The 25,308-nt window shown below is 52.9% G+C and overlaps 1 protein-coding gene across 1 annotated transcript in view; it reads left to right on the top strand.

Moving 5' to 3' along the window:
* Positions 1 to 9,347: 9,347 nt before the first annotated feature.
* CNTN6 (contactin 6) overlaps positions 9,348 to 25,308 on the top strand; it is a 127,489-nt gene continuing 111,528 nt past the window's right edge. Inside the window, exon 1 of the mRNA XM_081159966.1 lies at positions 9,348 to 10,156. The gene's annotated coding sequence lies outside the window, so the exon portion shown is untranslated. The remainder of the gene's footprint in view (positions 10,157 to 25,308) is intronic.

Here is a 25,308-nt window from a genome sequence, read left to right as displayed (position 1 = left end):
TTTAATAATAATAGTGGGAGATGCATTTTTAAAAAGTTGATGAGCCAATTATATTGCCTTAGGAAAGGGCACTGAGATTGCATAACTCGTGCGCTTCGCTCCCACAAATTAAGGGATGGGACGTGCCCCTGTTCCCTTACCCGTCGGACGGAGGCAGTGGGCGCGACCACAGCAGAAACGGCGATGCCAACCGCCGAAGCCTGTGCCAGGCTGCGCGAAGGCGGACTCGGGATTCCCGGCCACGGGCGAGACTCAAACGCACCCGTGTAGGCGGCTGTCCGGTAAGTGGCGACAGTCACCGCCGTCCCCAAGGCAGGGGCCTGAGGAGCACGCGGAGGTGCTGGCCCGTGGGCGAGGGCCAGGCTCGCGGACACACGTCACGAGAAGCCCCGCGCGCCTCCCCCGCGGCTCACGGGCGTGTCAAGGGCACCTGCCCTCCGGCGGGCTCCAGGTGAGCGGGACGCTGCGTGTGACGTCACTGCCTGTTGGCCAATCGCCGCACGCTGACTGAGCCCCGCCCGCCCTGGGCGTGGCTATGGGCAGGACCAGGGCGGGGCTGTGGGCGGGGCCAGGCGGCTGGGCGTGGTCTCAGCGGCGGTTTCACGCCCCAGCCCAGCCCGCGGGGGGCCTTGAAACAGCCTTCGCTCCACACTTGGCGGAGGTTTGCTGCTCACTCGCCTCTGCTACAGTATCAGTGGGAGTCGGGTTATGCAAATTAGACAATAAATTGGGAAGTGACGCATTTACTAGCGTATTTTAAGGAAAAGCAAATGTGTATTTTCACATGTAGATGTTTTACTTTGTTGTTTTTTTTCTTTTTTTCAACTAAGGGTTGTGCACTGGGAATCACGTTCCCAGTCAAGGGCAGAACTTGGGCTGCAATCACCCCTGGGCGACCCGGCCTGTGCAGGAGGCGACAATGCCTGTGCTGCTTTCACCTCGGCGTTTCTCTCTCCCTGCCTCCCGCCCGCCACTCTCTCTAAATTAACGGGGAAAATGTCCCCTTTGAGGGTGAACAGCAACAGCAGAAAAGAACTGACAGTTCACATAGTGAAACAAGCTGAGACTGGACCAGCGCTCCAAGGAGCTGTTCTCAGAAGCAGCCCTGAAAACTACTAACGGGCACGTCGGTTTTCTTTTCAGTGTGTATTGTTTGCTTGTTTCTATCAGGTCTTCTTCCTGAGGGTTTTTCCTGCTCTGATGATGTTACAACACTGGTCACCTCTGTGTGGTTGGGTCCTGTCTTCTGCTGTCACATGGTCACCCGGGCACAGCCGCGTGGTGGACGTCGCTGTTGTCCCACGCAGGTCCCATTCCAGGCCGGAGATGCACCGCCGGCTGCCGCGAGGAGGGGCGGCCAGGGCTCCCGGTGGCCTTTCCTGAGAGGATTCCCCCAGGGGCCCTGCGGTCAGAGAACACCCCTCTCACCTCCCTGCTGCAAAGCCCGCAGCCCTGCCCATGCCAGCTGACCAGGGGGCACAGAGGCTGCAGGGCCACCACGTAGAACCAGCTCTGTGGTCAGCCCACGCTCCAGAGCTTCTCCCCCCGAGACAGGCTGCAGTCAGCTCACAGCTCATAGCTCCCCCACCCACCTGCCTCCCTCACCCCCCCTTCCCAGGCACCACTTAGCCCACAAACCACTCACACAGAGCCCCCACCTCACACTTGCTCCAGGGACCCCGCTACATCGGTGGGTCTCTGTTCCTCTACCTGGCCCAGTACCCGTCACGTTCCGACTCCACCTGATGACGTGTGAGCCGTGAAGGGACAACAGGCCTCTTGGTTTATTGCTGGTCAGACCTCTTTAGACCACAACGTTCAGAAAGAAATAGTTTCAACGACCGTTTAGGGGACTCACGAAGCAGGAGGTTGCACGTCCACGGTGTTTTCTCAGGTTTTCCTCCATTCGAGAAAGTCAGCTTCAGAGGTAACCGGCGCACCCACTCCCAGACCCAGTCAAGCAGTAACAGCCGTCACCAAAAACAGAAGAAAAGAAAAAACGTGGCCGGACGTTAGCAACCAACCTGCTGGAGCCCGCGGATCGTTAAGAGAAAAGTTGTGAAATCCCTGCTGAGAATAAATTGGGAACCAGCGGGGACAAGCCTTCTCTAAGATACGAGGAGAGCTGACGATGGCCCAGCTCCAAGGCGAGTTATAATTAACACAGGGTTATTCATTGGAAACTACCCAGAAGAGTGTAGCTGCTTAAATGACACCCCCCAGCTTTCCTCCAAACTTGTCCAATTACCGGCCATCAGTCCTGCGGCCCGTTGTCTCGTTAGAGAGCTTGCAGCTCCCTTACAGATCCCTCCACACAGTTTTGTATCCTCGGTTCTCTGGGTGTGAGATGCGGTGACACAACCAGTCAAGAGAGAAAAGGAAGGGCCCGGGGGGAAGGCGGGTCTCAGACGCACACGGATTCCATTTCCCAGAGGCGTCCTGCAGGCCGGGCCTCTGCTGGTCCAGGGAGGAGTCACAGGTGTGGGCAGGAGCCCAGCCGGGGCCCTCGGCGCTCAGCGGACACGCCTGGAGGGGACAGTGAAGCCCGGTCTCTGGAGAGAGGTCCCGGAGCCCCCCTGATCCGAGGGCCGTCGGGGGGCAGCATTCGCCCAGCCGCGGTTAGGCGGGGAGACGGATGAATTTGATGTGGGAAAGATTGAATGTGAGCTCCTGGGGGTAAAACAAACACGTGAAGGAAAACTCATCCCTATGTGTCTCTGCACCCTCAGAAATCTATATCGTAATGAAATCGAGAAAAATGCTCATTGAACGAGAGAGTGAGACATTGGGAATAATCGCAACGTATTTATTCGGCGTCGTGGGCGGGTGGCGATTGCCGGGAAGGCAGCCAGCCTCCCGCCCTCACCCCGTCTGGCTCCTTTGACCGCTGTGAACATTTGCTGTCTTTCCGACCCAGGCCCTTTGGCCCTACTGGTCCCAGGATGGGTTGTAGTTTTCTTTCCCTTTATGGAAATTAATTCTTACCGGTTCTTTAGACCTTGGCTCCAACATTTTGTTCTTAGGGGAGTTTTCCCTGAACTCCAGTTTCCATAATCATTTTGTTTATTTTCTACCAATTATTTTAATTTGATTTTAGGCATTTTTTACCTGATAAGAGACCGATTTGAAAACTTCAGTTTTTATCATTAATTAAATAGTATTATGACTGATGAAGTAAACACAGAATTATTGTTTAATGAATTTCAACGGTGTGAACTGCTAACGAGATAAACCACCTTGAAGTAATTTGTATTTTTACTCTAAATTCTTTTAACTTATGTCAAATTTCTGCAAATGACTCCACTCCCTTCACCTATCTAAGATAAAAAGAATAATATTGGCTATACTGAGTGATCATATATCATAGTTTTTTTCGTAATATCTCTACCGGAGAAGCAAGGTATTAACTTCATGAGGTATTTGAAATGTATTTTGTTTTTCCTGTTCAATGACTTAGACATTTATAGCTACTTCTCTATTTCTGCTATTTTTAGATTTGATTGAAAAACACTTTAATTAAATGAGAGAAAATATGTACAGAATTTTGCAGACTGTATTTTATACTAAAGCTCATGCAAGAACTGACTTCGAGGGAAGTAAAGCCACAGATCCTGCTGCCTGAAGGTGAACCCGCCTTGGTGGTGGGTCTTTGGAAAGTAGACATGAGGCTCTGAGGCTATTAAACCCAGCTCTCTGGACACTGTGGGAGCATCTGGCTGCAGTGTCACCGTCCTCCCAACGTCCACTTCCTGGCCCAGGAAGCCAGGTGGAGGCAAGTGACCCGTTATTCCCGTGGGGGCGGTGAGCAGATCTGCCTTTGGGTCTCGACTTACAAGAGTGGATGTACCTTCCCCCAGCTTCCTGCGTCCTCAGCACCAGTATAAGCAAAGGCCTGGGAGGCGGCAGAGAGACAGATGAAGTAGCCCAGTCTCCGACTTTCCTGTTGGAAGATAGTCACCTGCTGCCCCACCTGCGTGGGGCTGGCTCATTTCTGACCACAGCATAGCCTCGCCTCCCTGACTATAGCATAAAAAATTAAAAAATAAACAAGTATTGTGTTAGCCCGCTCAGGATGTCATAAGAAAATACCACACACAGGCGACTCAAATAACAGGATTGTATGTTCTCACATCTTTGGAGGTTGGAAGGCCGAGATCACGGAGCCAGCAGGGTTGGGTTTGGGTGAAGACAGAGAGAGATCGATCTTTACTACCTCATTTCACGTAATTACCTCCTAACTGCCCTGTCTTCAGATACTTCCACGCTGGGGTTGGCACTTCAACATATGCGGGGGTGGGGTGGGGGGTGGAATTCAGTCTATAGCAATATTTTCCTAGAATTAGGAATAAGTCCTGTTTCTAGAATCATGAAATGCTTCCAGAGAGGAGGTGGGTTCCTCCGCCAAGTCAAATTTTGAGCTAAACTATAAAACATAAGTTATTAAAATAAAAAATATTAAAAAACACACAATTAGATATACACACAAAAACACAAATGGAATAACTTAGACATAAAAACACATCTACTTTTGGGGGCAAAAAGAGCAGACTAAAGGGAGGGGAAGAAGTTCACCAGAAATAATACAATAACATTCCCAGGCCCATCAGAAACACACATTTAGAGATTTTTTAAAAAAATCTAAACTGACAAGTGAGGGGGATTTTTAAGACCAAAATGCCTTAACATGCCATCGTGAAATCTCAAAACGCCAGAGAAACTGCTAAAAGTTACAGGGGGAAAAAAATAACCCATGAAAATTGAAACTCTATCTGGCCTCAGATGTCGCATCAGTAAAACCGGTTCCTAGGAGATGATGCTCTGAGAGTTTGTGGGGAAATTACTTTGACTATAAATCCTATGCCAGGCAAAAAAACCAATGTCACAATAAATATTTCTCAGACAAGACGACTCACAGAATATATGTGGGCATGTGCCAGAAAAAATCAAGGTGAAAACCAGGAGAGGGGAAGATTTGATATAAGAACAGAAAAAAAGTAACAAGTTAGATGAAAATAAGCTGCAGGATGGTGGCCGGGAAGGGTCCAATCTACGCAAGGAAATTCTGAAAAGTCTAAGTTGAATGTCTTTAAAAAATTGATTCGAGTCCCTCAAGTGAAAGAGTAAATAAGAGGCTAGAAAATGATAGTTATATGGTAGCTTATATTTGAGAAAATATTTTGGTTTCTTCTCTAAACAAGAAGATACTAAAAGCCTTGAGAAAACCACAGAAACACTTAAGGGCATCCAAGGTTCAAATGTCAAGTAAAATAAAACGTAGCTGGACCCTGAGAAATGGCTGAGTTTGGAAGAAAAGGGGATTTATCTGCTCTGACCCCAGAAGCCATGGCCGGGAGGTAGTGGGCAGTAGAACCGGAGGGAGAAAATGAATCCCATTTAGTCAAAATGCGGCTAATGCATCTTCTCACCGAAGGGCAAAGGTGGGGCCGCAGAACCCTCGTCTGAGCAGCTCAACTGAGGACCAGCGTCCAGGTTTTAGCGTCGGCACCTTGACCGCTTCCTGGCGTCGAGGAGATGGGGTGGATCACAGTTACGACGCATGGAAAAGCCTCTCCGTCTTCGGGGTTAAAAAGACTAGGAAAGAAGAAGAGCTGCATTAATGGCACGCGTTTATTTTCGCAGGGGCCCAAGCCATTTGCGGTATAATTTAGAAAGATTAGCGGGGCCCTGGTGGTAAATAACACTCCTAAAATAGCGAGAGTCCTGCGGAGCCTTCCCTGCTCGTTAAAATTCAGTGTTGGGAGCAGCAGGGGGCGGGCCGCTCCTGCAACAATTTCGCTGCGTCCTGCGGTGGAAGCAAACAATTCCTGTCACAGAGGCCGGCCTGCCCAGGCTGGGTTGTCAGTCATCCGCCCGCAGCACCTGTTTTGCATGAACGGCCTCGGGGGATCTGAACAGAGTCCTCTGGACAGTTTCTGGAACAGGCCTTGCCTCCCGGGGGCAGAAAGCGCGTAGCTGCCCCTCCCCTCCCCGGGGCACCGCCTCCCGTGGCCAAGGGCTGACAGGCTTTTTCCTGAGGGAAGTCCGTTCGTGAGCATCTGTAAAGTTACACATATGTGGTATAAAGTGGGAAAAAACCCACATTTTTGCGTTGGGGCAAAAGACTAAAGAAATTGTTGCCCCCCCTTCCACGTGCTTTTTCCTGAGGGGCAGTAAATGTGCTGTTTCCCCAGGTGACACTCTCACGGGGAAGGGGAAGGGAAGGGAAGGAGGAGTGAGTCAGGCATCCGAGGACCATGCAATAGTATTTTCCGCGAAGCACCTTGGAGAGCTGGGCCAAACATTTAGCGTCGGGCCCTTTTCGTGAAAAACAAACAGCTCTTTCAACAATACAGGGCTTAACCAGCTGGTTAACTGTCAGACTCTGTGTCATCGCAGCTTAAGACGCTGTATCCGGGGGAAGCCTTTCATGTGTCTGCGAGAGAGGAAATGACCACAGGGTTCAGGGCGGCTATTTTTGCCTTGGATTTGACCAATTAACGGGGAGGGGAGCAGGGGGCCCTGGAGATGGGCGTCGGGGTCAGGGGCCTACGTCCAAATCCCTTTGCCTTTTCCTGTGTGTGTCACCTGTCACTGTATTTAATTTTTCCAAACCTCAGGTGATAAAGGCGATAGCACCCGCCTCATAGGCTGTCAGAAGGGTATCCTGCCAATACCAAACCGACCTGATCACTTTAAGTTAGTAGTAAATGATAAAATGAGAGTATAATCCCTCAAACTTTGTGTTTTTTTGTCATTTCTAAAAATACTTTTTTAAATTTTCAGTTACAGTTGGTATAAAATATTATATCAGTTTCAGGTGTACTACCCAGCGGTCAGACATCCATATAACTTATGAAGTGACCGCCCTGATAGACCTAGTGCCCATCTGACACCACAGGCAGTCGTTACAATATTATCGGCCGTACTTCTCACATCCCCGCGACTGACGACCGATCTGTACTTCTCAATTCCTTCGCCTTTTATCCCCACCCCACCCACCCCCTCCCACGTGGCAACCGTCAAAATATTACCTGTCTGTGGGTCTGTTTCTGTTCTGCTTGTTCCTTTGTCTCGTGGCTTAGATCCCACATGTAAGTGGAATCCTGTGGTGTTTGTCTTTCTCTGTCTGACCTCTTTCACTCAGCACAATACCCTCTCGGCTAATCCTTGCTTTTGCAGATGGCAAGGCTTCGTTCATTTTTATGGCTGAGGCACAGCCCGCGTGAACATGCACCACTTCTTCATCCCTCCTCTGGCGGGGGCAGGCGGGCTGCTTCCATATCTGGGCTGTTAGAAACAAGCTGCAGTGAACATATGGATGATACATGTGTATTTATTTTCATATATATTTTAAATATGTCCTTATTGATTTCAGAGAGAGGAAGGGAGAGGGAGAGAGAGAGAAACATCAATGATGAGAGTCATCGATCAGCTGCTTCCTGCAGGCCCCCGACTGGGGATCGAGCCCAAAACCCGGGCCTGTGTCCTGACCGGGAATCGAACCGGGATCTCCGGGATCCTAGGTCGGCGCTCACCGCTGAGCCGCGCCTGGCCGGGCTATTACTCATATTTTTGGTATTTTTTCCTTCTTAAAAAAGACCCTTTAACATTTCCTGTAACACCGGGGGTGATGAGCTCCTGTAGCCTTTCTTGTCGGGGAAGCTCTTTTTCTGTCCCTTGCTTCCCTGTGGCTCCTTTAACCCCCATTCAGCGAGATGCCGGGCGGTTCTGAGGGGCGGTCGTTCCGAAGTCCGGTTGAAATTTTGATGTGGCCCCGGGAGGGCTTGAGCACCGCGTCCACCTGTGCCGCCTCCTTAAGCAGGACTTTGGTTTTGATCATTTTGATTCTACTTTTCCTGGTTATTTTTTATTTCCACATACACTTTAGCGTCCCTTGAAAAATGCTGTACAAAGACCTGCTGAGACACTGATTGGAATCACTTCAAATCTACAGACCTGTTTGGAGATCAGTGACCTCATAGAAATATTGAGTTTTCTGGTGCGTGGACGTGGTATATTTCTCATTAACCCACTGTAGATTTTAGGGTCCAGACCCTATTTTAGATCCTTTGTGCTCCTCCGTGATTAAAGGTTAAGAAACCGAGAAGATACCAGCAAAAGGACCTGAAAAGGAGACGCCAGTGAGAGAGAAAAAACCCAGGAGCCGAGGGAAGGCGGCGTTTAAAGGGGGGCAATTAACTCAGTTAAATGCTCCTAATAGGCGAAGTCGAATGAGGACTGAGGGTGCAGCACTGAGCTTCTCGGGGGGGATTCAGCCTTAGCCATGGAAAGAGAAGCGAACAGGGGACAAGTGGGGACAGACATGAGTCCAACTGAGTTCGAGACAGAGTGAGGGAGGGTGACCCGGAGGCAGAGTGCAGGCGATTCTCGCAACGTGTTTGCTTACAAAGACGCAGCAGGCGGAGCAGGAGCGGGAGGAAGGTGTGATGGCGGAGACATTAATATATATATTTTTAATTTCAGAGAGAGGAAGGGAGAGGGGGAGAGAGAGAAACATCAATGATGAGAGAGAACCACCGATCGGCGGCCTCCTGCAGGCCCCCTTCTGGGGATCGAGCCCGAAACCCCGCAACCCGGGCGTGTGCCCTGACCCCGGGCTGCGCTGTGATGGTTTTTCTCAGACTTCTGCGGGGAAATTCACCGTGTTGGTATTTTTATGAATAAATTATAGCTTGACTTCAAAGAGGGAGAGAAACCCTTCAGTTAAACATTTAGAGGTTCAAGTAAGACAAACATCCCTCCTATAACCTAACGCATCTGGTTTACGGATTAATTCTTGAATTGGAGGGAGGAAGGTTTTAGCCCGTTTCGAGTTTACTAGTGTCAAGAAGCATGGACTCCTCCCTGGGTGAAACCCCCGAGGACGCGGGGGGGCCGATGGGGAAACGCGGTGCGTGGCTGTGGCCTCACAAGGAGCCATCAGACCAACCACCGGTGCTCAGCAAACGCAGCCGCGGGAAACCCCCGGCTCATCGATACAGCAAACTGAGCCCTGACCACGTCTCCTGACTTGTCCACGTTTCACGGGAGGGTCTCCCTTCCCAGGACCGTGTGCTCCGGGTGCTGAGCGCAATTTCTTTTCATTGCACCGTGAAGTTACGTTTACGCGAGTCTTCCATTGGAGCCGCGTTTGGACGGGCCCCTGCCTGCGGGCAGCCGGGACTGTTCCTGGTTCTTAGCTTTTATTCAACACGCAGTTCGTCTCTTCCAAAACAGCGACAAGACCCAGACATATTGAAAAGTTCGGCTGGGCTGGTGTTTACCCCCAGCAGCATCAGTGTTTTCCAGAGCTGTCTGCAGACACACACGCCCGCCCGGGGCCTCCGGAGACAGGAGCAGTACCCGGGCCGAGCGCCACCCGCCGGGGCTCGCTGGGCTCTGCTCCCTCCTTCACTTAGCTGCCCCCAGAGCCCCGGGCGCCTGTCTTAAACCGTGATGGAGACGGGCAGTGCCTGGGGTCCCCGGCTGGCGCCCCCCTTCCTGTCTCCCCACGAGCAGCCGAGTTGCTGGCGTCTCCAGAAAGCTCATGTCTGAGTCCCGTGGAATCAGCGTGGACCCTTGACCGGCTTACTCGCTGCCTGCGTATGAAAACGCAGCGAGACGGGAGCCAGACCGAAATGCCCCCTTCCTGCCGCAGCCTAAGAAGTCCTTAGCTGACCCAGTTTTCAATAGAGAGATTTTCTGATGACCCCACAGAAGCGCCCGGCTCCAGTCAGAGAGGGGAGGGGAGTCGGATCGTTCCTGCCACTGGGAAGGCAGCCGCTCCCGGCCCTGCCCGGCTCGGGGAGGATGCTGGAGCCCGGCCGGCGCCTGGGCGCAGGGAGGATTTTCCCTCTAGCTCTTCCCCACGGGAGCCCCGCACGTGCGCCCCCTGAGCCCATTGTCCGGGTGCCGGCAGGAATGCGGCGGGAGGGGAGCCTGCTTGGCGCCTGAGACCGGGGCAGAGCGACGCAGCGCTCGGCGGATCCGGCCGCGGTCCCGCGGGGAGCCAGTCCCATTATCTCCGGGCTGCGGGAGGCTCCACGCCGCGCCTTCTGCCTGGAGGCTCCGTTCCGCACGCCCGGCTGAGCTGGAGACCCAGCTCCGCAGAGGACCCGTCAGCATCAGCGTCCGGAGACACGTCCCGGGGGGCTCTGTAAGTACAAAAGCCTGCCGTTTGCTGCAGTGAGGGGAGGCGCGGGCGGCCGCGGCCCCTCCCGGCCTTTGTATTAGCACAGCAGGTGCAGGTGGGGTGCGGAGACGGCCCTGCCTGGTCTGTTTCCGGCGTCTGCGGTGCCGACCGTTGAAATGCATGTGTTCCTCGTGGGAGAAAACGCTCCGAGTCCGTATGGGGGGGAGGCTGGGATCAAACCAGGGCAGCAGACAACAGGTACAATTCTCGGGCTCACTGGTCTTTGCTGCCGCAGAGCCGACGGGCACGGCGGTGACATTGCTAATTCGGAGTTTCAGGCGGCCCCAGCCCTCCCGGGAAGGGCGGATGGGAAACCGGGTTCGCTGTCTGTTTATTTTTTCGGAGAAGGGTTGAGGGGTGGGGTCCGCCGTGTCCCAGGGGCGGCCTTAAGGAAAGGTGGCGAAAAGTTTCCTGGGGGAGTTTTGCTGAGGGCAGCAAAGCAAGGCCGGAGGTTCACGGCGCGGCCCCCGAATTTCACCGGGCACAGCGCTCCTCGCCCATCTTCTAAATAAGAGCTCCTGGAGTTTCCATGGCAACGGTGCAGCTTGTCAGCGTGCAGGCACCTCAGATACTTTATGGAAAGTTTCGGAAGTCGACGACTTGGAATAAAAACTTTGAAGAGCCCGAGACGAGCCACGTTCAGGCCGTTGTGCTAATAGGATCGTCCGCACCCGGGGCCTGGGGGGCCTGGGATTCCTCGCTCCTGGCTCTCCATAGAAAACCACTTATGTTTAAATCATCGGCATCCTGACTGGGTCCTTCGAGAAACATCCACCAAACGACTAGACTAAAATAGACGTTATTTGGAGGGAAAACCAGGGGGAGCGGGAGAACTGCACAGGCTCGACCGGGGAGATGAGGTCTTCGTAATTTCATCGACGGTGGCGCCAGGGCCAAGATCTTCCTCAAAGGGCCGGCCGTATGTTGAGTCTGGAACGGCTTCTTCCGAGCAATTTTCCTTTATCGGATGGGCCCGCTCATCATCTCTTTTACTGTGGCTGTTAAAGGCTCACCGCTTGCATGCATGTGTTTTATAACAAACAGGATATTCAAGCCACTGCGCCCCACCCCTCGGTGCCCCCCACGGGTAAACGCACAGATTTACAAAGCAGACACCCACGGGCCAAGTGCCGGCAGGGTTCGGAACAGAAACACGGAGTCATTTCATGGCTGGGGCTTCAGTGACTTTTCAGAGCAGGAGCCAGGTCTGTGCAGCCCAGAGATTTCAAATGCGGGAACCCGCCCGTTTGTGCCCAGGGCTCCCTGCGGGGCTCTAGGATGCGTCTCCACCTCAGCACAAAGCCGGGGCCTGTAAACTGCCAGCCGGCTCCTCCCTCCGCTGGTTTCGAAGGAACAGCCTGGACCCTGGTCTGAGAATTCTCCGCGGAACTTTCCTTCACAGGAACAAATCCACTTTGTCATTTAGAAAATTATTGCATTTTTGCTCTAAGCTTGGTAAAAAAAAAAAAAAAAAAAAATCAATTATCTTGTGAAAAGAATGTGAAGTTGTTTGCATAGTTTTTGTTTTTATGGACAAATGGAAAGTCTCTGGTATAAAAGTAAATTTGTCCCCTTTTAGTTCCCTTTGTAGGAGGAGGTTATACGGTATTTGTTGGTCACCGATGTATTTCTTCTAACGTCACATGAATCAGAGGTGCAGTAGCGTAAGGTGTGCTCATTAATAGCAACTCAGACTAAACACAGAAGTTCAAAAAAATCTCGTCACCCGTAAGCAACAAGCAGGACCTTTGGAGACTGTCGTTGGAGACATCCTGCGGCCAGATTCAAAATATGAAAAGTGCGGGTGTGTTTGTATGAAAGAGCCTGAGAGAGAATCTTTAGGAAGAGCGGTTTCCTACCACGCAGATTTTTTTTTTTTTTTTTTTTTAACAAATAAGTATTTAGATATGATCAGTGACAGATAGGCAGACAGATGTCCTTTCAAATGAATGAAAACCTTCCCTGCTTTTTAAAAAAAAATGTTGAATTTACTTTTCGATTTGGGTGAAACAGGGAAAGAAGGTCTGACATAAAACTGAAGAAATTGCTGGGTTTCAGGTGTTTGTTTCTCGCAAGGATGTTACTTTCAGAAAATAGCGCGAGCGTCAAGAACACCTAAAAAATGTTCATAGTTAGGAGCCAACTTCAGGATGCACGTTTGAGTATTGAACAGTCTCTCAGAGTCCTGGCGACGAAGGGTGAGTGAGTGGGCGCAGGGGACGCGGTCGCCTCCCGTCGGGTCCCCCCAGCGCCTGGCGTTGATCATGGGCTTTACACCGTTGGGATCTGCAGCGTTTACCTTGCGGCTTAATCCCCAGAGTCTTGGTTTCTACTTATTTCAAATTTTAAAGGATTCAGGCCTTACCCACAGGCTTTCGCTGCTCAGCTCGCACCCCTAGGTCTCTGTTTGAGGTGTTTCCACCGCGCCGAGTCCCACCGCCGAGGGAACAGCCCTGGCGCCGTTTCCGGCTGCGGGCAGAGCACTTTCCTGCTTTTCCTTCCGTGTGGGGGGCGAGTAATCTTTCTCGAGTCAAACCTGTTTCCTTCAGGAATGAGCGAATGCCTGCGGGCGGCGACGGGCCCTCCCGTGTTGAATGTTACCGTGCGGGGGTCCAGTCACGTCTAGAATCCCCTTCCTCGGACGAAACTTGCTTTTCCCCTGGCGGTTGTGTTGGAGTTTTGCCGGAATACGCCGTGGAGTGAGTCGGGCCTCACCAGCGTTTCCCGAAGAGGGAACAGCCCGCTGACCCTTGTATTTCCAAAGCGTGTGGTTAGCCGCAGAGCCGAGTCCCCTGGGGGTGGGGGGCTGTCTTTACGCTGCGGGGCCGCCCGCGATGGGCGCGCTGGGCCCCGGCGGTCTGTCGCCGCATCCTTCCCGGCCCCGGGTCTGTTGTTGGGCCTACGCTCCCCAGTTCATCCTGGTCGGTCCCCGAGGCTGACCCCCACATCCCCAGCGGTGACTCCCAACCTTAAGTTCTCTCCTCCCCTCTCCCAGCATCTCCAGCTCTTGATTCTCTCAGAAACATGCCCGGGAAGCGGGTGTTTCGGGGACAGCGAATCTCCGAGACAGCGGTTACCTAAGCTCTCCCCCCACACGGGGCTCATTCTTCTCGAGATTCGTTTTTTGAACTGCATTTTTCTTTGCTTTAGTGCCCCTTTCATTTCCCTTTTCTCTCTAGATCAATATAAGGGGTGCAGGGCCAGCGCAGGACACGCGGGGGCACGGAAAGGGCTTTGTGCGATGCTGTGACGCAGGCGCCTGTCAGGGCACGTTCGCCGGGACAGCACCGGAGTGAACCTCGCTGGAAACGAGGGACCTGGGGTGACAGCGACGTCCCCTCGGGGGCGCTGCCGGTGGCGGAGGCTGCGCCGTCCCGGAGCCGGCAGGTGGGCTGCGCTGTGCCCTCCCGGCGGCGAGAGAAAGACCGAGACCCTGACTGCGTCCCTGGTCCCTCTGCCCGGACAGGGGCTGTGTCTCGAACTCGGGGCTGTGGGGGCGCTTGGGGGGGCCACTCACACGTTCCGTTGAAGTCGGAGGTTTCGCTCTGCTCGGTACCCACTCTCCACCACCTTTTCCTTTCTCCGCCATTTCTACGGAACAAGAGAGGAATTAAAATCTTTTTATTTAATGAGCTTCAAGTAAAAACCTTTCAGGTTGGCAGAATTCTTTTCAACGGAAGTTTCACTTGAAAATTAAATTTTCCTCCCTGTTTGCGTGGACAAGAGCAGCGGCAGGAGGCGGAGCGTGAGTTTGTGCGCTCGGAATTCCAACAATACGTGTTTGTGGGGGACGCGCGACGGGACACACGGAGAGGACGGTCACGGGACGTCCTTTGGGTCTCTGATGAGCCTGTAGGATGGAGTCTAATTAATTCTGTCACAATAAACCCTCAGGGAATTTACAATGAAATTGGGCCCTGGGAGCATAAATCGAATTCAGCAGCCTCGAAGGTTTTACAGCAGTCGGATGGGTATGAAGCGGATGCCCAGTGGGTTGCTAATTAAATAAACAGAAGGGTTCTGTGCCCTGTGACGCTCAGAACATGGCCTTGCCGTGAGAACCGGTTCTGTGCCCTGAGTGCGAATGAGGCCAGAGGTCCAGGTCTGGGCCAGGCGGCTCCTCCTGTCAGGCGCAGACTCGCCCTGTGGCCTGAAGCACGTGGCGTGGCCTCGCCGGGCCTCAGTTTCCCCTTCACAGTGGAGAGAGGAACAGCGCCGACTTCTCGTATCAGCAACAGGACTCAATGGGTTAACAGGTGAAAACACCTGGGAAGAAAGCCTGGTGGTGAACAAGCCCCTTTGTATTAGCAGTTAAATCACCTTTAGTGTTGCTGCTTGTGACTGGTGCCGGGTCGGTCTACGAGCCTGGGGATCCACTGGGAAAAAACGAACAGAAAACAATGGAAAAAATGAAAATGATCGTCCTCATATATTAATGACATTGGGGTCCAGTAGAGAATTAAATTTGGACGTGCGAGTCTCAACCGGTGGGGTAACGGAGCTCAGATGACATCGTGAGGTGACTTAGAGGTGCTGGTGCTGAGTCCACGGAGATGAAACAGACGCAGTGTCGCTGCAGCACCAGGCGATCAGACCTGCTCAAGGAAAGGGGCTTAGCCCAGCCGGTGTGGCTCAGCGGTTGAGCTCTGTCCCCGTGCACCAGGAGGTCAGGGTCCCCATGTACCGGGAGGTCAGGGTCCCCGTGCACCGGGAGGTCAGGGTCCCCGTGCACCAGGTCAGGGTCCCCGTGCACCAGGAGGTCAGGGTCCCCGTGCACCAGGTCAGGGTCCCCGTGCACTGGGAGGTCGGGGTCCCCGTGCACCAGGTCAGGGTCCCCGTGCACCAGGTCAGGGTCCCCGTGCACCGGGAGGTCGGGGTCCCCGTGCACCAGGTCAGGGTCCCCGTGCACCGGGAGGTCAGGGTCCCCGTGCATTGGGAGGTCGGGGTCCCCGTGCACCGGGAGGTCGGGGTCCCCGTGCACCAGGTCAGGGTCCCCGTGCACCAGGTCAGGGTCCCCATGCACCGGGAGGTCAGGGTTCGATGCCCGGTCAGGCATGTGCCTGGGTTTCGGGCTTGGTCCCCAGTCGGGGGCGCGCAGGAGGCGGCCGATCCATGACTCTCATCACTGGTGTTTCTCTCTCTCTCTCCCCCTCTCCCTTCCTCTCTCTGAAACCAATGAAAACATATTTAAAAAAAGAAAAGGGGTTAATGCAACTTTGTAATTACAAAAGCAGCTCACAAGGAAAATAAACCGCCATTCCTCAGACCGAAGAAAGCGGCCACAAAACAATTTTGGGTTTCTTTCCTGTTAACTTTTTGTTTCTATTTTCTAAATTAAAATTTGAATGTCCTAAAAAAGTAATGCATGCACCTGGAAACAATAATAAAATTTGAAACGGTGGGAAAGACACTAAAATACGTGTCTTCCCGCAGGTGTTCGGGCCGTGGCCCAGACGCAGTGTCATCAGTGTTTTCTGTTTACTGACTTTACGGGGTGCGTCAAGCACTATTTATTCACTTGTCCAACTTTTACGGGATTAAAAATGATGAACTCTCTCTTTTACATTGTAGTGAACAGAAATATTTTTAAATGAAACCCCCTTTTATAGTTTCACAAAGCCAACGGTAACCGGTCTACCCTCTTTGCAAATAGGATGGTGGTGGTTTCAATGTTCTCCAGGCTCTGCTCCCAGTGTCGGTGCCTCTGCTGGTTAATTCTCACTTTATTTCCGAGCTGCACCCAGTAGTTTTCTCACCGTTTAGTTAGAGCGATAACACGTTTCCCTGAGTTCCGTATACACCGCTTTTTCTTGCCACATAAGTGTACCTTCTGGGTTTCCTTCTTGAGTCCTGAAGGGCCTTTAAAGGTCATTCCAGAAACGCTACGAAACGCTCTTAAAATTTGCCTAAAAATACTTCTTTTACTTCCATTCTACAATAATAGCGCGCTGGTTACGGGCCTGGGTGCTGACGGACGTTTTCCCTTCAGCGCGTTTTGCGTGTTCCGATCCGCGATCCCCGGGAATGCAGCTTTGGCCCCTGGCCTGGGATCCGGCCTCGGAAGATGAGCGTCTTTCATCCCGCGGACGCTCGGATTCCCCGGGAACTGCGTCCTCGGGTTCCCGGCACCGGGCGCAGGCGGGGGCGGGTTTGAAGTTTGCCCGTTTGTCCCAAACAGGCTCCCTAGTCCCCTTCAGGGCCGGAAGCCCGGCGCCTGTGCCCCGCGTCCCGCGGCCTCCCCACCTCCCCACCGACCCCCAGGAGGCTGCTTAGACCTTGGTCGTGTCCCAGTCTCCGCCTCGTCTTACTCTGTATTTCGCGGTGTCTGCCTTTCTCTGAGCTGCGCGCTGCCGGAAGCTTTGGCGTTGCCTGGATCTCGCATCTCCTCGCCGTCTGGGACGCCGCAAAACCTCCCGGCTCGCTGGCGTTTTTTCCGGGTGCTTTGGGGAAACAACATATGCTCATCCTAATACCTGAACCAGAAGTTAATTTAAATGTCTAAAAACAGACATTTTTACAGAAATTGAAGATGGTTACTTTTCTTAATTTTTAAGTAATTCACTCGATCATCACATTAGCTAATGAGAAATGGCTGAAACCAGTTGCACCTGCCTCTCCACCGGCTCCCCAAATACCGATAAAACTTCCTAACGCACCTGATTGGGTCCAAAAGGGCAGTTCACCCAGTGAAAGAACAAACCGGGGAACACTCTGGAATTAAGTTAAACAGCTGGCTGGTGAGCGTCAGCAGTTTATACTTTCTTGGGGAGCAGTAGGTATTTAATTCTTTAAATTTAATGGTGTAAAAATTCTGAAAACGCAGAGGCACTTACTGAACACGTTTGTTAGCCGTGTGGTTCCTGACGGCACAGGGAGGCCCGGTGCTGACCCGGCCGCGCTCCTTCAGGTCACAAGTGAGGACACCGGGTGGAAATTTAAAAAGCTTTTTTTAAAGTCCCCTTTTAAGGCCGGACGAAGGGACTCAGACCCTTGTGTGTACATTTTATTCCCCAGGCCTTTATTTGCCTGTCACTTCAAAGCTGAACCTATTCGTCTGACTGAACAGACGTGCGAGGGGCTGCAGGTGGAGACGGGTCAGCGTCTCTGTAGATATCAACACCCGCTGGGACCCGGCTCTTAGCAAATGAACATAATTTGCCAGCAAAGAGCAAGAGATGAAGGAGGTCAGACGCCGGATGGGCCGCTAATTTCCCATCGGCTGACGTAAGAGGAAGTTAAAGTAAGGCCTTGACATGCCGTTGGGGTGAAAGGGGTACAGCTGCTGAAAGGCGGACGTAAGGTATAATTTTTTAATGTGTCGCAGGAAGGTGTTTTCTAGGCATTGAAAGCTGTCAGCAAATTCTCACCACACTTCATGGGGAACCACGGTGCTGACAGGTGGCGAATTCCGACCTACTACGCGCAGGCTACGCAGGACTGCGTGTTCCAGAGTGGCCCCCAGGTCACCCGGGGTTACAGCCTGGGCGTCGGTCAGAGGTTCCAGCTTTACCTGAAGTCGTCGTTTCGTGCGAAGTGTGTCCACAGCTTGTTTGGGTGAAAGGGGCTCGGCCTCGGCTGCTGCTCCCTGCGGGACTCGGGCCCGTCTGTGGGCACAGCTTCCTCTCTGCTGACTTCACTCTTGTCCAGGATCCGCCTGCAAAAGAGGGATTAACAGAGACGAGCATCTCGTAGGATAGCCATGTTCGGCAGTTTTCTAATCACACCTCCCAGCTCCTTTACCTGAGTGTTACTCACACCACCTGTGGACTCGCTCAGGTGATCAAATCTGTTCAAAATTTGCAAACTCCACCAAATTCTTAAACAGCTTTCATAACGTACTCTATGGAGCAAGTGGAATAAAGAAAAAACAAATAAAATATTATTTATTTTAACCCTCTTTTTCTGATGATAAAGTTAGGCACATTTATTAAACAAAATTTGGAAATTGCAGAAAAATATACGGGTTATCCTGCCACTCGCTACAGGGCCCCTTTCAGTCGGTGTGTGTGTGTAAAATACAACTTTGGGGCGAATATATGTTATGTTTTATAACCTGGTTTTGCTAACAGACTGAGAACATTTTCAAATATCATAAATATTCTCCTAAAAGTGAAAGATATTCCACCACATGGCTGTGCCATAAATTTACTCAAACCAACAACCTATAACCAGTTATTAGCTTTTCCCACTATTTACTACCCATGAAAACTGCCAGGATGTGGACATCCCTGAACCCGAATCTTTTGCATGTGTCTGACTGTTTCTTAAACAGAAACCCCTCGTATCGCAGTTTCGTCTAATGGGGTCACCGTGTTAAAGGCGCCAGCGGGCGTGCGACGGAACGACCCCTTCGGAAGGGGCTCCCCCGTGCGTCCTGGCAGGTGGAGGCCCGCGGCCCACGCCTTGTAAACACCATGTTATTTATTGCAGGTGCTCCCTCCTTGAATCAGTAAAACAAACACGCCGGCTCTATTTCAATATTGCTCTAAATCGCCTTCATCCCCATAAATACGAACAGGGCGTTTCGTGGGCGTTCGGAACATTCGTATCTGCTCCTTTTGTGAAGATCCCCCCACATCCTCTGTCCATTTTCCACTGGGATTTTAGGGGTTTTTATGCTCAAGAAGTTCTCTATACACTAAAAAAAAAAAAAAAAATCCTTAATTTTTATATGCCTAAGCTTTTCCCAAGTTTATAATATATTTATCGTATTGCATGTAAGCAAGAAACTTATAAAAGGAGTGAGGTCTGCCTGAACCTCAGTTTCCACGTGTGGACAGTGGAGCCAGGGACACCCGGCTCGGCTCCCACCCACCAGAGGACGGCAGGGAAACGGGCGAGTGGGTGCCTCCAGGGGCTCTCATGCCTGCAGGGGACGCACAGGTGTCGTCCTCGGGCTTCCTGCGGCTCCCTCAGCACTTGGCCTAGATCGTGCACCAGCCAAAAACGAGGCTCAGGGAAGACGTGTCCTGAGAACAGGGGCAGCTTCCCTCGGAGCCCTCGCCGCGTGCGCCGGCTTCCTGAGCCTCGTGGTAAATATACGAGAGAAGCGTAAATCTACGTCCGTCTGCGCGCGTTCCAAGTGGGCTATTAGAGCATCCTCGTGGTCTAATGGGTGTGAAAATCGCATATATTAGGACAATTAAGGGGGAGCTTAGATTTACGGCCCTGCCCTCGGCAGCCCCGGGAATCCTCTCCCTGGCGAGGCAAGCGGGACATTTACGGAGGTGTTTGTTTACACATCGCCGCAGAGCGGAGCCGACGGGCCTTGGAGGTCTGCGCTGCGGGCTTTCCGGAGACGTGGCGCCCTAGGCCGGTCAGGGGCTCGCAGGGCACAGGAACAGGCCGGGGGTAGAACCTGCCATTGTAAACGCCTCTGGACTCGGAAACGAGTGTAAATCACAGACGGAGCACGTGGGGGGGGCGTGAAAATCCCTTTTAGGGAACCTCAAGGATGGGAGAGGCACAGCCTGCGCCTGGGATCTGGAGCCTGGCGTCGGGGGAGCCGCCCGCTCCCGCGTTAACCCGCCTTTACCGTGGCGGCGATTACGTGCGCCCGGGAGGCCGACTCTGTCCCGGAGGAAGATCCCGAAGGGAGCCGCTTGGTTTTGCGAACCAGCATTTTAGGAGAGCGTGCACTGGGCCCCGCCCGAGATCTGTGGTCAGCTCTGGCAGGTTCGACAGTGAGGACGGAGCCACCGGAGGCCAGCGAGCAGCCCTTAACTCCTCGATCAGAGTCGACGGTTACAGGCCACGGCAGCCCCGACGTCGTTCTTCCAGACGCGCTCCTCTCGATTCAGTCAGTGATTTATACTCAGGAAACGTCAATACATCTAAGGGGAGGCCACACAGACACCAGGGAGACACCAAGCGTCGCTCTGCCCGAGCTCCCGAGGGTTCCCGCCACGCGTTTTTTGTGTCCGAACTTTCTTTAGATATAATTGACGGGTTACGTGATGCTAGTTTAAGGCGCATGACGCAAGGATTTGATGCGCGTGCCGATTACAGAATTATTAGCGTATAAGGTGTGTTCCCGGGTTAGAAAGAAGAGCAGCTGAGACAGGGCGCAGCGGGAACGCGGGACCGAGAGGCCGGGTGGAGGGCTGGGGTCGGAGAGCAGGGGATCGGAGGGCCAGGGGTCGGAGGGCCAGGGAGTCGGAGGGCCGGGGGTCAGAGGGCCAGGGGTCCGAGGGTCAGGGGGCGGAGGGCCAGGGGTCGGAGGTCAGGGGGTCGGAGGGCCAGGGGTCAGAGGGCCAGGGGTCAGAGGGCAGGAGGGCAGAGGGCAATGGGTCAGAGGACCAGGGGTCAGAGGGTCGGGGGGCGGAGGGCCAGGGGTCAGAGGGTCAGGGGTCGGAGGGCCAGGGGTCAGAGGGTCAGGGGGCGGAGGCCCAGGTGCCAGGGGAGCCGAGAGGGTGGACTGGAGCCTGGGCGAGAGGTTTTGCAGCTTTGCGAAGGCTTTGAATTTTCTTCCTAAGAAAATGGAAGAGCTGTTGAAGGTGACTGAGACGCAGATGCAGGTGATGAACTCCCCTTGTCTTCAACGTGCGGCCCGTCACATTTCTTTATTCGGGCACTTGCCTCAGGCAGGTGTGGAAATCTGGGGGGATGCACTGAAGACGGGGAGCAGCCACCTGTCCGGGGCTCCTCTCCTTCGACGACGAGGCGGAACTGGTTCTAAATCTCACCAATTCTGAAGTTCTGTTGTTTGTTCCATGTGGTAACTTTCCCACACAACGGTCATCTGAAACCTTTGAAAAAACGTAAAGACACAGAAAACCACGGCTTACTAATTTTTAAAGCGCAGGTCCAAAGTGGACAGTTTGGAAAGTATATAATAACAACATAGAAAAATGAAATCACGAAGAACACAGCCTTCCCTAAATTTCTCCCTAAATCTTTATTATTTAAGGCTAACAAGAGTTCTCATATTTTCGCTCTAACCTGTAACTATAAAAATTATATAGGCATGCAAGACCCTCCGTGGGGCAGAGAGTCTCCCGGGGGCACCCGCCGCCCTCTGCCCCCGGGTGTACGGGCCCCCCTCCCCTGAAAAGTGCTGTCCAAGGCCTTCCCCCGACTCTGCTCTGGGCTCATGTGTTGTTTGGACCAAAAGTGGAAGTGACGCTGGGCCAAGTGTCCATCCTGAAGAGGCAGGAGCATCTGCTTTCATTGTCTTGGGACCCGGACACCATGCTGACCGGAAGTCGGGGTGCCTGTTGCAGACAGAGGTCCCTCGAGTCCCTGAGACACAACCCTCAGCGTTCGGCAGCCGGGAGAGAAACGGGGTCCCCAGAGGAGGGTCCAGGCCTCCGCCCAAGGGAGGTCCTCTGGGGTCTCCCGGTCCCCCTGCGACATGAGGGACCCTGGAGCCACCACACAGACCAGGGGACAGTCCAGGCAGCTCTCGGGCCTTTGAAAACAATGGCTCCACCCCCACTTTCTCGGTGGTTTGCTACAAAGTATCACAGAAATGAAACAATCGCAGCCACCTGCCTATTGCCACAGAGACGCAATTCTCTGAGGGTCCTCACATTCCTGTTCACACCGCGCAGGGCACCCCTAATCGATGCCTTTCTGTGTAAAATACAGCGAGACTCGCACAGCACAGACGTGTCTCTGAAGGTTGCGTGTGCTTCACTTTGGACTTTCAAGTCTTGGAATTGGAAACTTCTAGATCGGACCAGGGAAATGAAAAGTGAGAGGAAGTCTGTCCAGTTCACCTCCCCCGATGTGTCTCACTCACGCGGAGCTGGTTAGGCCGGAACGCAGACCAGGGCACCAGGCCGCCGGCCGGTTTCGGCCTTTGGGGGGAGAGAAGAGTGAAGCGGGTTCACGGCCACCCATAAACCTAGAGTCGAGAATGTAGACGACTTCTTTTCAATCTTGAAATTCGTCATAAATTTCTTAAGTGAATTTTTAATACACTGTGGGCTTGAGTGTTGTTTTTATATCAGGTTATAAATGCTGCTGGTCAGCAGTCTATCCAGCCAGCGCTATTTATTTTTATGAGCTCGTGGTTAGCCAGAACAATTTAGAGGTAAAGATGTAACTAAGGAGATTTATATGTTTTTAAGCACAACTTCACTGTTGCATCGAGTGTTACCACATGGTTTCTGTTTGTGGCGAGGTTCTTTGGTTTTGCTCCCATGTATCCTCCTGGTCACTAACGGGAACAGTAATAATAAAACCACAGTGAGTTTCTTGGGTGTTATAATATCAGTGGGTGAAGAAACTCAGCTGACAGCTGACAGGTACTTTTCACGAGACAGCCGGGGAAATGACCGTCAAATACCTTCCACGTGTAAATTATAATTACCGCATACGCGTTTCCCTAACAGGCCCATTGTGCGTTGAGGACTGAATGCAGCCCCGACTCCATTCTCTATGTGATTATGACGGGCCTGCACATTCATTCAAAGCACTTTCAAGAACATTCGTCGGAAGTTGCCATTCATGTCGATGTCAAAAACGCCACTTCTTACTGTGCCTATTGTGCCAGGGCAAAATAAATAACCTTCCTGCTTAAAACGAAATTGCTTTTCAAATGTGTCATTAATCACATTGCAGACTCCAAAAGATCAAAGTGAAGTGGCCCGGAATTTTAAATCCTCCAGGGTGATAGACACCGGGCCAGGTGTGCCGTGGGTTTCTGAAGATGATGTATTGCCCCGTTCTGTGGATTTTCAGGTTTGTTTTTTTTTGTTAGGTGCTGATGTGTGTAATTAGCAGGATTTCAGAGGCGTGTGACCCTAGAGACAGACCGAGGTCTCTGCAGGGTGCGGTCCAGCCGCCTGAGAACCACAGGAAGCGGGCGTGGAGATGACCGAGAGGCGGTTACCTGGAAGAAATGAGCTGGCACCTGGGCCCCAGGTCGTAGAATCGAATTCCGCGAAGGGACCCGAGTGTGAGAGTCCACGTGCGTGTGGGGGTTGAGACTCGGAGTCTCCCCTTGTGGTAGAAATATGATTATAATTCAGGTCCTGTGTGTCTCTGTGTTACCCAGAGAATTTACCTGGGGCCAGCAGCAGCCTGTCCTCAAAGTCTGCCCCCAAAAGTTTTAACTCATTCGAGGTGGTAAAACTCTTGCATTGACTTTGAAGCATATCCAGCTCCTTTAAACAACAGAACCATAAAAAAAAAAAAAAAAACTAAAAATTATTGAAGATACCACATACAGCAGGTATACCATCGTGGGACATAGTTACTTTCTGTATTATTGTCAAAAAACACAAAATGCTCCTTGGTTTAGGATCCGGCAAAGCCAGGAGAAGTGTGAACGGCCGATGTTCACCCCTTGTTCCTTGGACAGTTGGCTCTGCACAGGTTCTGGCCTCCGAACATGTCTCGCACCGTCTCTCTCTAAGCTGAAAATTCGAGAAAAATAAATTCCTTTTATGGATGAATCCTGCAGCAAGGTGACATCTTATAATGAGTCTGTTAAGGTTCCCATTTAATATTCGGCTCCGCGGCTCCTACCCTAAATTAGTGTTGCGGGAGACAGTGATGAGCGGGTCCCCTCGGCTGTGCAGGGACTGTGATGGAGAGGAAGCTGCAGCTGTGAGCGAGCGCGGCGGGAAGCGGGGGCCCTGGGCCCGCCACGCCCGCACCTGCTCTCACGCCTGGGCCCGTCCACGGGGAGGACGGGAGATTCAGCCCTGCTGGGCCCGGGGAGGACGGGAGACTCAGCCCCTGCTGGGCCCGGGGAGGATCGGGAACTCAGCCCTGCTGGGCTCGGGGAGGACGGGAGACTCAGCCCCTGCTGGGCCTGGGGAGGACGGGAGACTCAGCCCCTGCTGGGCCCGGGGAGGATCGGGGACTCAGCCCTGCTGGGCCCATCCACGGGGAGGACGGGAGACTCAGCCCTGCTGGGCCCGGGGAGGATCGGGGACTCAGCCCCTGCTGGGCCCGGGGAGGATCGGGGGCTCAGCCCTGCTGGGCCCGGGGAGGATGGGAAACTCAGCCCTGCTGGGCCCGGGGAGGACGGGAGACTCAGCCCCTGCTGGGCTCGGGGAGGATCGGGAACTCAGCCCTGCTGGGCTCGGGGAGGACGGGAGACTCAGCCCCTGCTGGGCCCGGGGAGGATGGGAAACTCAGCCCTGCTGGGCCCGGGGAGGATGGGAAACTCAGCCCTGCTGGGCCCGGGGAGGATGGGAGACTCAGCCCCTGCTGGGCCTGGGGAGGACGGGAAACTCAGCCCCTGCTGGGCCCGCCTTTCTCAGGGCCGATCGGGGGCACCCTGAGGCTCGGGGTGCCGTCAGGAGCAGCGGGAACTGAGTCCCGGTCAGCGGGGGCCTGTCTGCCAGTCAGACTGGCTGCTGTAGCCTTCATTTCCCCACTTGTAACACCGGGAACAAGGGTAACCCAATCTCTTATGGCTGTCTAAAGAATTAATTGATATTATGAATCTAAAGGTTTTAGCCCAGTACCTGACGTGTGCAGGGTGGGGCAAAAGTAGGTTTGCAGCTGTTCCTATGTAAAATAATGCAATCATTAATCAATAGCAATGCAAGAATAAACTCTGTGGTTCGAGTACTCAGGACTAGAAACCAACGTTTGGCCATCCCGCAGAAGTGCCTCAGTGAGTCTCAGGTACCAGGACGTCACCTCCAGTCACTATGAATAAGAAAACGTCGTAGATGGGACAGGGACAACCCGGCTCTGAGGGCGTGGAGCGACCCCACGGGGCATGCGGCCGATCTCCGTTACAGACGCATGAGGCATTGTCCTTGTACCTGAATCTTTTGCATGCGTCTAATTATTTCTTAAAAATAAACTCCTAGTATTACAATTTCAACATCTAGTGGTACGTAGTATGTTAAAGATGCCAGTGGGCGTGTCCAGGGAGCATTTTCAAATATCATAAATATTCTCCTAAAACTGAAAGATATTGCACCACATGGTTTTGCCATAAATGTGCTCAAACCAACAACCTACAATCAGTAATTTAGCCCCTCAGTCGCTACGTCGTTAGAACATACGTTGTTTGAACCACACTATAAACAGAACTGGTAGGGCTGACTTAGGCTGAGGGACACCCTGAGAAAACCCCGGGATGCCGAGGGAACGCGGCCGAGAGATCAGCTTGGACCTGACGCACCTGTGATTTCTCAGGTCGG

The sequence above is a fragment of the Miniopterus schreibersii genome (assembly GCF_964146895.1).
Source record: "Miniopterus schreibersii genome assembly, chromosome: 15".
In the NCBI taxonomy this organism is placed as follows: domain Eukaryota; kingdom Metazoa; phylum Chordata; class Mammalia; order Chiroptera; family Miniopteridae; genus Miniopterus; species Miniopterus schreibersii.
Note: the sequence above shows the minus strand (reverse complement) of the source record. Positions and strands in the feature narration are given on the sequence as shown.